The 13,329-nt window shown below is 42.3% G+C and overlaps 1 long non-coding RNA gene across 2 annotated transcripts in view; it reads left to right on the forward strand.

Annotated features, from left to right (window-relative positions):
* The window catches only part of LOC307196741, a 73,112-nt gene that overhangs the window by 21,198 nt on the left and 38,585 nt on the right, over nucleotides 1–13,329 (forward strand). For both annotated transcript variants that reach the window (XR_013831206.1, XR_013831207.1), the window contains exon 2: nucleotides 13,168–13,307. This is a non-coding gene — a long non-coding RNA (uncharacterized lncRNA). The remainder of the gene's footprint in view (nucleotides 1–13,167; nucleotides 13,308–13,329) is intronic.

Below are 13,329 nucleotides of genomic sequence, written 5' to 3' on the forward strand. Positions count from 1 at the left end.
TGGACCTGTCGCATACCTATCTCTACTGTATTGTCCCGTTGGAAACATTGCACTGGTCTCCTTTACAGTTTAGTGTCCACTCTGCTATCAGAGTTAATGCCTGACGCCTCTCAAAAATTGTCAGTAGCTCACATTACTACTACACAGTGAAATTCATCATCTTTGACAATATGGACCCAGCCCTCTTTTCTGGCCGCATCCTCCATTTTGTGCCAATAATCTTGTGCAAAGTGAGCAATTTGCAATTCCCTGAATGTATCATGTGCTTCCATGCTTTGGGGCCTTTTCCCATCCACTAGTTACCTATGATTCCATCTTTCAAAACTCATTCAGGGAACCTTCTCTGATTCTCCTCCTTCCCCACACCCTGCCAAAGTTAATCTCTTCTTCCTCTAGTTCCTCTTTTAGCTCCGCCACTGTATGTCTGTTGTCTGGCAGACAAGGATTACATCATAATCTTTTCTCCATCTTCCCCATACTTGACCCGGAGCCTGGCACATAACAATTGCTTGAATTGTTAAATTTCTCAGAATTTGTGAGCTAGTTGACTTTACTTTGCAATTAGCCATAGTGGAAGTATTTACACCATGGAAAACCCTATGGTAGGACAACACTACAATAGGAATTTTTTTTTTTTTTTTTTGGAAGGAGTTGCTTCTTTAACATTTACCAGCACACCACTGATCATACAGGTAATACAAGTAAGTTTTGATTGAGTGCAATCAAAATCAATGATCCCCTGTAGTATCTCCCATACTTAATCCTAGTATCCTCCTCAGAACTAAACAGTTTGGTGTGTATCTTCCAGAGCCTTTTTCACATGTTTTATATATTGTAGCACTTGCTGCATTTAAGTCTGCTGGCGCATCGCCACTCAGCCGTGAAGCTTTCTCAGACTTCCCCTGCCGTCGCTGTTGTGACTTTCCTCTCATCTCCTTCCACACCCACTACATCTTTTCTAACTTCTGTGTGCCTTGTGGTAGCAAGATTTTAAGTTGTTTGGAGAAAGGTATCATTAAAGACCTGTATTTTCCACTGAACGGCCAACCCTCATTAAAATGAATAAGTTCTAGGGATCTAATGTAGAGCCCGGGGACTACAGTTAACAATACTGTATTATATACTTGAAAGTTGCTAAGAGAGCAGATCTTAAGTGTTCTCGCCACATAAAAACGCAGTTATATGAGATGATGGTGTTAACTAACCTTATTGCAGTAATTATTTCGCAATACATATGTGTATCAAATCATCACGTTGAACACCTTAAACTTATACACTGCTATATGTCAAATTAATCTCAATAAAGCTGGAAAAAAATTAAAATAGAATAGAATAAAAAGAACAGACCCTCCAGAATGTCAGTGGTTTAATTCTTCGATCCAAAACTTGCTAGGAATCATCCAGTGCTGTCTGAATATAACATTAGATATGAAAGTATGCTAACAATAGGCACTTTGGGGGTTTTTCCTTCATTTTTTTATATAAAGGACAACTTCCTTTTTCTGCACTGCAGTGCCTCAGTTAGGGAATAAAAGACAAGGGATAGTGCTGTGTTTTCATCAGTTAGCATGTCTTTAGTTAGGTAAGCTTTCCGTCTCTTCCTCTGTCACCCTGCCAGCCTGGAGCTGCGCAGTATAAGAAGGAACCTCCTGCTCTCAGCAGAGATTCTCATGCTAAGTAGCCTTTCCCTGTGGATGTGGAGCTGCCATCTGCCTAGTAAATGTACTCTGCTGTGCCCAGCAAAACACTGTGATACAGCTTGAGGGCCAAAGTGGGACCCCCCCGCCTTGGGCTGCACACCCAAATTTCAGATACAGAGAAGAGGTCGTATCCAATAAGTCCAGTGCCACTGAATGTCTTTATAACCCCGGAAGCAGAAAGAGTAAGGTTTCTTCCAGCAACCTCTGCCCCACTCTCTGCAACAGTACAATATAAAATTTAGATATCCGAGGAAAGGTGATAGAGGTCACAAATTTTCGTCCTTATGCATTGTTTTCTTATGCGTTTCTCAAGTGTTAAATGAAAAAGTTAAAGCAAATGGGGATACGCATGGGAGGACTTAGTCCCCTTGATTCCAATATGAGAAAAGCAGTTAAATCTTCCCTAGAGATGAGAAATCACAGCTATGACTACCCTGTACCATCAGTCATGTAAGAGTCGTTTGGAAAAACTAGGAGATGCTGTTCTCCTTTGAAGGAGAAATGAGTCCTACATCCTTTTAAAAGTCTTCTTACATTTCAAGTGTCATCCTTCACTTCTGTTCAAATAAGTTAGGAGGGTTCATTCCCTTGCATTCAAAACTTAGTTGTAACAACTTAGGGTAATTATACTACAAGGCTCACTTCTGATGGATTCCAGGAAATGGGAAGCAAGTTGTTTCTAGAGGACGGGGCCCCAAGATCTCACTATGGCCAGGGGCCCCCGAACTTGTGCATTACCAACACCAGGGCTGACTCATCAGCAGAGTAGGCCCAAGAAACTTCAGGCAGGATTCCTGGCAGACCCCAGCCCTGGGAACCATGTTCTTTTTCTTTCCCCAAAAAAGTAGAGGCAACCTCTTTACTAATTTCAGAAAGCATTTTGGGCTTAAAACTTTTAGAGTGGTCAGCTTCAGTATCTTCCAGAGCTGGCTCTACTCTGTGGATGGATCTTACACTGGTGCCTGGGCTTTTCTCTCTGCTCAGAATCACTTACTCCATCACTGAGATGCAGTTCCCCAAATCTTCCAGGCCTTGTCAAATTCCCATGACTTCAGCCGTGCGGCTCTCTTTACCTGAAATATACTCCCCTGGAACACCACCATGATCAGGCCATATTATGGTTTTTTTGTCTTATGCTCTACCTTGTCCCATACACCACGAGCAGCTTGAGCTCAAGCAACAGAACTCACTCGTATTTGTTTACACAAAGGCCACCAGAGTGCCAAGCATACAGTGGATGCTCAATAAATGCCAACAGAGCAAATCAGTGAGTCTAAGTGAAGGCTATCATGATGTCCCTTGTACTGGTCTTTCAACTTTTATGTAGGCTTGAAATTTTTCAAGAAAAAAAGGTTGAGGAAAAAAGATGAATTCAAAGGGGTGAGGGTGGGGTCACTAAATTTCTGAGTCACGGTGCCTAGGGCATTAAGTTTGACAAATTTAGTTCTTCCTAAAGAGCAGCAGTCTTCCAGGATCTAAAAGCCTCTGAAACGTTCAAAGGTGGTTCTGTCTGGTGTGAGTGTGCATTGGAGTGGGCGGGAGAGGGATGGGCAGCAGCCACTGGGCAGGGGCATGATTATGGAGTAAAATATCCCAGCTTCCATCAGGGGAGGGGCCCCTCCCCAGTCTGGGGTCTGTCCAAGGAAGGCTTGAATAAGGACATTGTAAGTGGAGCAAAAATCTGAGATGCAGAACTCCAACCACTCCATCCCAAGGACCAACCTCTCTATACACTGCCACAGGTGCAGCAAGACCCGCCCCTGGGAAGTGGCCAACTTGCCTGGCTCCACAGGTCTCCACCTCAGAGATCACCTTCTCAGGTTCAGAGCCCTCAGCTACCAGGCTGTGCCTACTAATCTTAGTAAGTCAAGGTCACCTACAGCCTTAATCTGGCCATTCCACTACCACAACCCTGATTCTCCACTTCAGAGACTGGGAGCACTTGTATTGTTTATCTCTTGAGAAATTAAGAATTCACAGTATCAAAAAAAAAAAAAAAGAATTCACAGTATATCTTTGCTCACATCTTAGAAATTTTCAGCCCCAAACTCAATCTCCTCTTCTCTTTTACTTAATGTCAAATGGTGACATTGTCCTGGTGACCTGGCCTTCACAACATCCCTGAGCCCTTCTGAATATAGCTCCCTCTTCTAGTAGTGAGCTCTCTGGTCGATGTCGGCAGTAGCCACAGAAGAACACTTGAGAAATCAAAACACTTTCCCTGAGAACTCTTTCCTAGTGAAATGATTAGCTATCATCTATTGAGCTCTAATAGCCTTACCTCTGCTAAGCACTAATAATAATAGTATTAGATATGTATTGAGCACTTACTATGTGCCAAGGACCAGTTAGTGCTACCTTAATTTTCTCATTGAATTCTAACATAGGTCCTTTCTGGTGAGTGTTATTTCTATCCTACACATAAGAAAACTGAGACATAAGGAAGTCAGTAAGTCACAGAACCAGAATTTGAAGCTGGTCGTTATTTCTAAAATCTGTGCCCTTCATACATTATGCTAAAGTGTCTTTTCCTAAGTAACTTATTTTGAAGTGGAATAAGTAACTTTAGTTCTAAAAGTGTTGAGAGAATTCCCTGGCAGTCCAGTGGTTAGGACTCGGTGCTTTCTCACTTTCACTGCTGTCACCCAGGTTCAATCCTTGGTCGGCGGGGAACTAAGATCCCACATGCCACACAGCACAGCCAAGACACAAAACAAGCAAACAAACAAAAACAGTTTACCTCTAAGGCTCTGGGCATAAGAATGTCTGAGGGGATGTCAATAATGACTTTAGAATTAACATACAGAAACAATAAAATACTTTGGAATAAATTTAACTAAGGAGGTGAAAGACCTCTAAAAACTACAAGAAATTGATGAAAGAAATCAAAGACAAATAAATGAAAAGGTATCCCCTGTTCATGAACTGGAAGAATTAATATGGTTAAAATGTCAATACTACCAAAAGCCCTTTACAGATTCAATGCAATATCTATTAATATTCCAAAGGCATTTTTTACAGGGGTAGAAAAAACACTCCTAAACTTTCTATGGAACCATGAAAGACTCTGAATAGCCAAAGAAATCTTGATAAAGAAGAGCAGAGCAGGAAACACCACATCTCCTGATTTCAAGCTATACTATAAAGGTATAATCATCAAAACAGTATGGTACTCACATAAAACAAAGACAAATGGAACAGAATCATGAGCCCAGAAACAAACCCAAGCATACACAGTCAACTAATATTTGACAAGGGAGTCAAGAATACTCAATGGAGAGAAGACAGTTTTTTTCAATGAATTGTGCTGAGATAAGTGAATATTCACAGGTAAAAAAATAAAACTGAACCCATATCTTACACCACTCACAAAAATTAACTCAAAATAGATTAAAGACTTAGGTGTTAGACTTCAAATCATGTAATTCCTAGAAGAAAACATAGGAATAAAGCTCCTTTACATGGGTGTTGGTAATCATTTTTTGATATGACACCTAAAGCACAATCAACAAAATAAACAATAAATAAGTGGTACTACATCAAACTAAAAAGCTTCTGCACAGCAAAAGAAACCATCAACAAAGTGAAACAAAAACCTATGGAATGGGGAAAAATTGCAAGCCATCTATCAGATAAGAGGCTAATATCCAAAATCTCATACAACTCAGTAGCAAAAAAAAAAGATGAACGACCCAATTTTAAAAATGGGCAAAAGGACCTGAATAGACGTTTCTCCAAAGAAGATATACAAAAGGCCAGTAGATCCATGAGAAGATGCTCAACACCACTAGTCATTAAGAAAATGCAAATTAAAACCACAATGAGATATCACCTCACACCTGTTAGAATGGCCATCATCAAAGGACAAAAGATAATAAATGCTGGTGTGGATGTGGAGAAAAGGGAACACTTGTGCACTGCTGGTGGGATTGTAAGTTGGTGTAGTCACTATGGAAAACAGTGTGGAGGATCCTCAAGAAATTAAAAATAGAACAACCATATAATCCAGCAATTCCACTTTGGGAATATATCCAAAGGAAACAAAAATACCAACTTGAAAATATATCTGTACCCCCATGTTCATTGCAGCGTTATTTATAATAGCCAAGACATGGAAACAACCTAAATGCCCATCAGTGGATGAATGGATAAAAGAGTTGGATATATAATAGGAAATCCTATCATTTACAAAGAACTGTGCCAATTTACACTCTTATGAGAAGTATATGAGAGTTCCAGTTGCTCCGCATCCTCACCAACACTTGATATTATCAGTCACTTTAACTTTTGTCATTCTGGTAGGTGTGTAGGAGTATATTACTGTGGTTTTAATTTGTATATCCCTTATGATTAATGACATTGGATACTTTTTTATATGTTCATTGGACATTTGAATATCATCTTTTAGACATGTACCCATTCAAGTCTTTTGCTCATTTTTTATTGGGTTGTCTTTTTCCTATTAATTTGTAGGAACTCTTCAATATTCTGGATATAAGTCCTTTGTCAGACACTTTTATTGCAAATATCTTTTCCCAAGAATGTCTGCATCTTGCCTTCTCACTCTCTATATATTATGTCTAGGTTGAATTTTTAGAAAATCATTATATGGAGAAAAGATAGCACAAATGACCTCAAAACACCATTTTAGATCTTTTGATTTGTGGAAATATATGTGACTCTTTTCTTCTTATTTTCACTTCTTAATATTTTCCTAAACTTTTATTTCTCATTATAAATAATAACATTTCTATTTTAAAGCTAATGATATTAGACTCTAATGATGAAATCATGAAATGCTAATGATGACGATAAAGATAAAATAGAAAGAAAAAAAAATCCAGGAAACAAATTTGATTTTATCATTTGAAATGAAGAAGGAGTTTCTCTTCTTATTATTAGAAAACAAAAATTTAAATAGAGGAGTCCTAAAGTCTACTGGAAAGCCCTCAGGAGATAACACTGTGAATGGAAGAGAGAGTCTCCAAGGCAAAGCAATACTTGTCTAAGCTCCTCAGTTTCCTCCATTTTCCTTGGGTCATCACTCACCTGCCACGACATCCAGATGCTTCAGCAAGCCCAGGAGTCACTGTTTCCTTCTTGGGACCAATAGGACTAAAGCCGGTGGCGGATAGATAGAGGGGCAGGTTGGTGGCTGAGAGTCCTCCTGGTCAAACTTGAAACAGCCAGTCAGTACACTGGATGAACCTATTACTTATCTTGATGTATTAGAGCTTTTGGTTGAACATGAGACCATGAGTTTGAAAGAATTTAAAGCAACATCTACTTTAAGTTTTCTTTCCTTAGAAGATCCAATTTTTGAGGAGGAAACCAGTGGAAATGAGAACTATTTGGATGTGTGGTGAGAAGGTGTTCCTTTAGAATTGGTTTTTAATCATGCTAATCTCACCCATTTGTGCTTGGACACAAGGCAGAGCTTCCTTCCTTTGCCATTCCTAAAGGGCATTTTTATTTCTTCTTTTGAATGGAGTTGTTTTATGGGGATACAATTACTTTCCTACATTACTTCATAAGTCTGAGAAATACACTTGTCCTAGAAAGTCTTTTTTTTAAAATATGACATGGAAACTGGAATATTTGGAACATAGAATATTTTGAAACTGCTACTGACTGCTAAGAAACATAGCAATTCTATTTTGTTCTATTCCCCACCCCGCACCTTAAACACTCAAAGAGGCTCATGGATTTCCTTATTTAATATTTCCCAACCATCTAAATCTACAGTTTCCAACTGTAAAACAGGGAGCAAGAGACAACATGGGACAATGGATGAAGATTCTTAAGTCTACCTTCCTTGTGCATCTATGATCACAGTAATACCTTTCTTTAAATTTCCATGTTCAAAGGAGTAAAGCAAAGTTTGATATTTGTCCCCCAAATGTGTTAACTCCTCTTTGAAAGTATTCATTTTGGAATCTGGAAAGTGTTTGAGAAAGATGCAGGGTTCTGGGCAGCTCAAAGGGGTCGCACACATCATTGAGCATCCTGTCTGGCTCAATTAACAGGATGAAACCCCTCCCAGTAGCACCGTACAGGTGTTTCAGGGATACACAACCTGTGCCTGCACCTGGACCTTGTCTTGGGTGCCCCGCTCAGCCTAGGAAGTGCCACCCTCCCCCTCACGTTCCCAGGGCAACGAGCAGCTCCCCCACCCCTTTCCTCTGTTTTCCCCTCCAGCCTGACCAAACCCTTCCTTCCTACCTAAATATTCACAAAGCACCAGCACAGACTTCGGAAGCTGGGAAGTCACATGACCACAGTGCCTTTGCCACCCTTTTATATTTCTTACTGAAGTCCACGCTGAACTTTATTTTGTTTTTGTTTGTTTTGAATTAGTTTTGTTTTTTGCTCTGTCTCTAACTGTGACAGTATCTAATCTTGTCAATGATCTGGCTCAGTCAGGGTGTGAAACCGTCTTCTTTGTGAATTAAACTAGGTATTCCTAAATGTCCTACACTTTCAAAGTGATGTGAATGCTGTTAGCAATTAAGCTAAGCAGTCTGTCTCTCAGGTTTTCCTTTACAACATTATCACCAAGACATTTGTCAAACTACAGTTACCTAGAGGGATGACAATAAATATGTTTTCGAGTGAAAAAAAGCACACTGGATTCCCAAACCCATCTGAAAGAGTGTTTCTCCCTATGGGACCTGCTCTACCTTCCCAGGCAGCTAAAGCTCCACTCAAACTGCGCTGCTCAGAAAACCAGTGGCGCAAGGGTTTACATTCCCCTTACGACTCTGTCTTCTTTTAGGGACTAACTGTAGCATCAACAACAACAAAAGTAATTCCTGGAGTCTCTAGTTCTCTCAAGACCTAATTTTCCCTCCCCTTCTTTTTAACTTATGTTTTGCTCTGCAGAAACACAAGCCAAACAGACTTAAAAATCGGCCGTCGAGAAGCACAAGTCCCCAGCTCTCCCTACCTTCTGATTCTCCAGACATCCGTCCCTGGAGATTCCTTCCCAGCCAGGAGGCAGAGAAAGTCACCCCTCTTCTCTGGAACACCCCAGGGTTCTTTCTCTTTTGTGGCGAAGCACAAAATGACATTTAGGCAATCCCACTTCCATCACTGAGATGGCTATACGAGATGGCTATATAAGGGGCTGTTTTCCTGCCCTTGACCTTCCTTCCCACTGACGTGATTTCTGACAGGTGTGCGGATCTGGAGAGGGGCTGGGTTAGAACTGCTAGCGCTTCAGACCCTGTGGGAGGAATCTCCAGCTGAGGGAAGGGCTACTCCTGATTCGTCATACCATCCCGCATTGGCTTGTGTGTCATCCGGCAGGCATGGTGCCAGATTCTGTTTCCTAACACTGTCAGTGGGTGGCAGGTAGGGGAGGTGAATGCGATGAGATAGGTTTTTATTTGGGTCAACTCCAATAAAATTAATTAAGGGCAAGTGAGGCACTGGAGCGTGGTTTCAGAAGGAAATATCCTGCTAGGATCACCATTTTCTGTTTTCAATTCATCAAAGGAACTATAAAATCCTTGAGCTTTTGAGCTCCCCAGAAGATTCTAACCGGCAGCCAGAGTTGAGAACCACTGGTCCACACCTAGCATTCTATTTATTAATCATTCTACTTATTAATAAGGCTTTGAAAGATATTTGATGAAAGAGCATCAAGGAAGTCCACAATGCTTTGGGTGTATTCAAATAGGTACTTTCTGGAAACTTACTCCCAATCCTAGAACCAGTATGTCAGAGAAGCAGCCATCCCTGGCAAGACACAGGGCACCCATCACCTCCCTCCTTCCTACGAACATGTTCTTACAGATGAGCTCTGCTGCAAGTGAACTTGGAGCCCAAATGGAGGAAAGATGCCTCAGAAGAACCCTAAGCCATAGGGGTACGGAGGGGCACAGGGCATTTGCCTCCTGGACCAGGGTGTTGATTATTATGGGATGGTTCTGACCTACAACCTATATACAGAGAACCCATCCCAGAATAATTGGATGCCCTATCATTTATTAAATAAAATATTGGAGCCATATCATTTTCCTTTCCCAGGCTGCCTTGTGGATAGAAATTCAAATGCAGGGAAACAAGCCTCAGAATTTCTCTCCCATTTTCTTTGGCACTCCAAGGGATTGATACTATGTTAATATGTTCGTGTGTGTGTGTGTGTGTGTGTGTGTGTGTGTGTGTGTATTTCCTCTGAGCTTAATGACAAAAGTCCAGCTACCTCTGAGATCTTCTTTAGACCCCAGGGTAGCCAGGTACCACTTATCTTGTAGGGAGAATGAGCCACCCATCACAGGAAGCCACACGCCCTCTCCATGGTTCTCTGCTGAAAGCAGGTCCCCCAGACACCCAGAGCTCTCTAGACTGGTGACCCCGGGGGTGATGCCAGTCATCTCCAGTGTGTCCATGGCAGGCAGGAAACTCTGCAGGAATCTGGTCTCCTCACTACCAGGTTTGGCTGTCTCGCCTGCCATGTTTTTATTGTTTAGATACAGTAAAGGTTTTCTTTCATTCACTCATGTAAATCAAGGGGCCCCAAATGTTCCAGATAACTTTAGATAAAACAAGTGTGGGGCTTCCCTGGTGGCGCAGTGGTTGAGAGTCCGCCTGCCGATGCAGGGGACACGGGTTCGTGCCCCGGTCCGGGAACATCCCACATGCCGCAGAGCGGCTGGGCCCGTGAGCCATGGCCTCTGAGCCTGCGCGTCCGGAACCTGTGCTCCGCAACGGGAGAGGCCACAACAGTGAGAGGCCCGCGTATGGCAAAAAAAAATAATAATAATAAAAAAAAACAAGTGTGGCAACAGTTCATACAAAGTAAGCCATAGCATCGTGTAGGAAATGCTCCCTCAGAACACTGTGCATGTCAGACATCTGGGGAGATGCCCAATACATGCATAAAGCAGGTGCCTGCACGCAAATACTGCTAAACATCAGGTAACACCAGCCTGGGACCTTTTAATCCTCATTGTAAATAGAAACCATTGAAAATATACACCTGAGGAAAAATCAACTTGATTTATAATGTCAATCCCAGATGTGTATTTAGAAGTATAACAAAGGAGCCAACCATATTCGTTTACTTAAAAAGTGCTCAAACTCTACTTTTGTAAAAATATCTTTTAAATTTTTTTTTATTTTTTTTTAAAAATTTCCTTTTATTTATTTATTTATTTAGGCTGTGTTGGGTCTTAGTTGTAGCACACGGGATCATTCGTTGGGGTGTGCAGGCTTAATTGCCTCACGCGGGATTAGTTTCCCCGCGGCATGTGGGATCTTAGTTCCCCGACCAGGGATTGAACTGGTGTCCTCTGCATTCGAAGCCGGATTCTTAACCACTGGACCACCAGGGAAGTCCCAAAATGTCTCTTTTTTAAAAAATTTTATTGAAGTATAGTTGATTTACAATGTTGTGTTTAATTTTTGCTGTAGAGCAAAGTGACTCAGTTATACATACATATATTCTTTTTCATATTCTTTTCATATTATGGTTTATCATAGGATATTGAATATAGTTCCCTATGCTATTCAGTAGAAAAGCATCTTTTTAATATGACCAAATACATAATAAAACTGACAACTAATCTATGGCTCAGGTCCACATGAATGAACACGTATTTATTTATTATTAAAATTTATTTATTTATTTATTTTGGCTGTGTTGGATCTTCGTTAGTTGCAGCGAGCAAGGGCTGCTCTTCGTTGCGGTGCGCGGTCTTCTCATTGCGGCTGCTTCTCTTGCTGCGGAGCACGGGCTCTAGGACTCAGGCTTTAGTAGCTGTGGCTCGTGGGCTCAGGAATTGTGGCTCGTGGGCTCTAGAGCACAGGCTCAGTAATAGTGGCGCACGGGCTTAGCTGCTCTGCAGCATGTGGGATCTTCCCGGACCAGGGCTCGAACCCGTGTACCCTGCACTGGCAGGAGGATTCTTAACCACTGCGCCACCAGGGAAGTCCCTGAATGAACACTTTAAATGCAGGTTAGTGTAGTCACGACATTATATTATTTCCTTTCCTATCTGGGCCATGCCCATCTCATCTAATTCTATTATATAATTTTGGATATATATTTATCGAGGACCTACATAGGCAATACTTTTATATCTTGAAAACAGTTTAAGGAGTGTCTAACTTAACCCCATTTGAGGACACTGAGGACCAGAGAAATGCCTGTGTGCCCATGTCCCCATATACGCCTCAGCTGCCCATGGGTTTTGCTGCTCTTCCTGGTTAGGGGGCGACAGGAAGGAGGGGCAGAGCTGCTCAGGCCTGAGTTAAAATCCCACTCTACAGCTCAGCATTGCCGTGTAAACCGCCTAACCACTTGGAGTCTTGGACCCCTTCATCTGTAAAATGGAGATGGGAAAGCCTGCGTTTCAGGGCTGTTACGAGGCTTAAGTAAGACCATGTAACGTGCTTGACACGTAGTCAGTGCTGATAGTAAGTACTCAAGAAATCCAAGATCCTTACTTTCTTCCTCTAGTTTGTTCTTTTATTCTTTGGGTTTTTTACTCAATGGTTTTTAAACGCCTCATAAATACTTTTTTGATATGCTAAGAAATCTTAATAAAAATAACAAATGCCGGGGTAGCTCAGCTGGTAGAGCATCAGACTTTTTTTTAAATTTATTTTTGGCTGCGTTGGGTCTTTGTTGCTGCGCGAGGGCTTTCTCTAGTTGCGGCGAGCAGGGGCTACTCTTCGTTGCGGTGCGCGGGCTTCTCATTGCGGTGGCTTCCCTCATTGTGGAACACGGGCTCTAGGCGCACGGGCTTCAGTAGTTGCGGCACGCGGGCTCAGTAGTTGTGGCTCACGGGCTCTAGAGCACAGGCTCAGTAGTTGTGGCACACGAGCTTAGTTGCTCCGCAGCATGTAGGATCTTCCTGGGCCAGGGATCGAACCCGTGTTCCCTGCATTGGCAGGCAGATTCTCAACCACTGCGCCACCGGGGAAGCCCGAGCATCAGACTTTTAATCTGAGGGCTCAGGGTTCCAGTCCCTGTCCAGGTACAAAATAAATAAGTAAAATTAAATTTTTTAAAAAAATAATGAAATAAGGAAACCAAGCTTCGCCTTATTATGAAATGCGGTGTTTGAACAATTACTTGGAACTGGGAGTTTGAGCCGTATTTTACCCACACAACAATGAGCACCCTCATCCATGGAGGGGTAGGACACTCAGTGTTCAAACCCATTGTCATCCAGGTGGGAACCTGTCAAGTGCTGACAGCAAGTGCTGGCCATGAAGGTACTGGGTGAGAGCAATGCCCCTCTGTCATTGCTCCCTACGGCTACTCCCCCAAAACCAAGAGAAGGCTTGCTCCTTCCACCTCCCTGGATGAAGGCCCCACTGCTGCTTATTCTGTGAGTGTTCTTAGGGTAACACCAGAATGAGGAGTACCTGCTTTCACTTTGGGGACGTGTCTCTTCATGAGGCATACTCTTCACGCTGGGCCTGAGCCACTGCATTACCTCTTCCCATGACACAGGGGAGCACCTGGAACGAGAGCAAAGATCTCAACAGAGCAAGAGCCAGTGAGGGAAAGGCCGTCAAGCCAGGCTCACGGAAGGGGGCACCGCCGATGGAAAGTTAAACAAGGACCCCAAAAGTCACCTCGAGCTGGGACAGGTGAGTGGTGATCACCAAAACC

This window comes from Stenella coeruleoalba, assembly GCF_951394435.1.
Source record: "Stenella coeruleoalba genome assembly, chromosome: 14".
Lineage (NCBI taxonomy): Eukaryota > Metazoa > Chordata > Mammalia > Artiodactyla > Delphinidae > Stenella > Stenella coeruleoalba.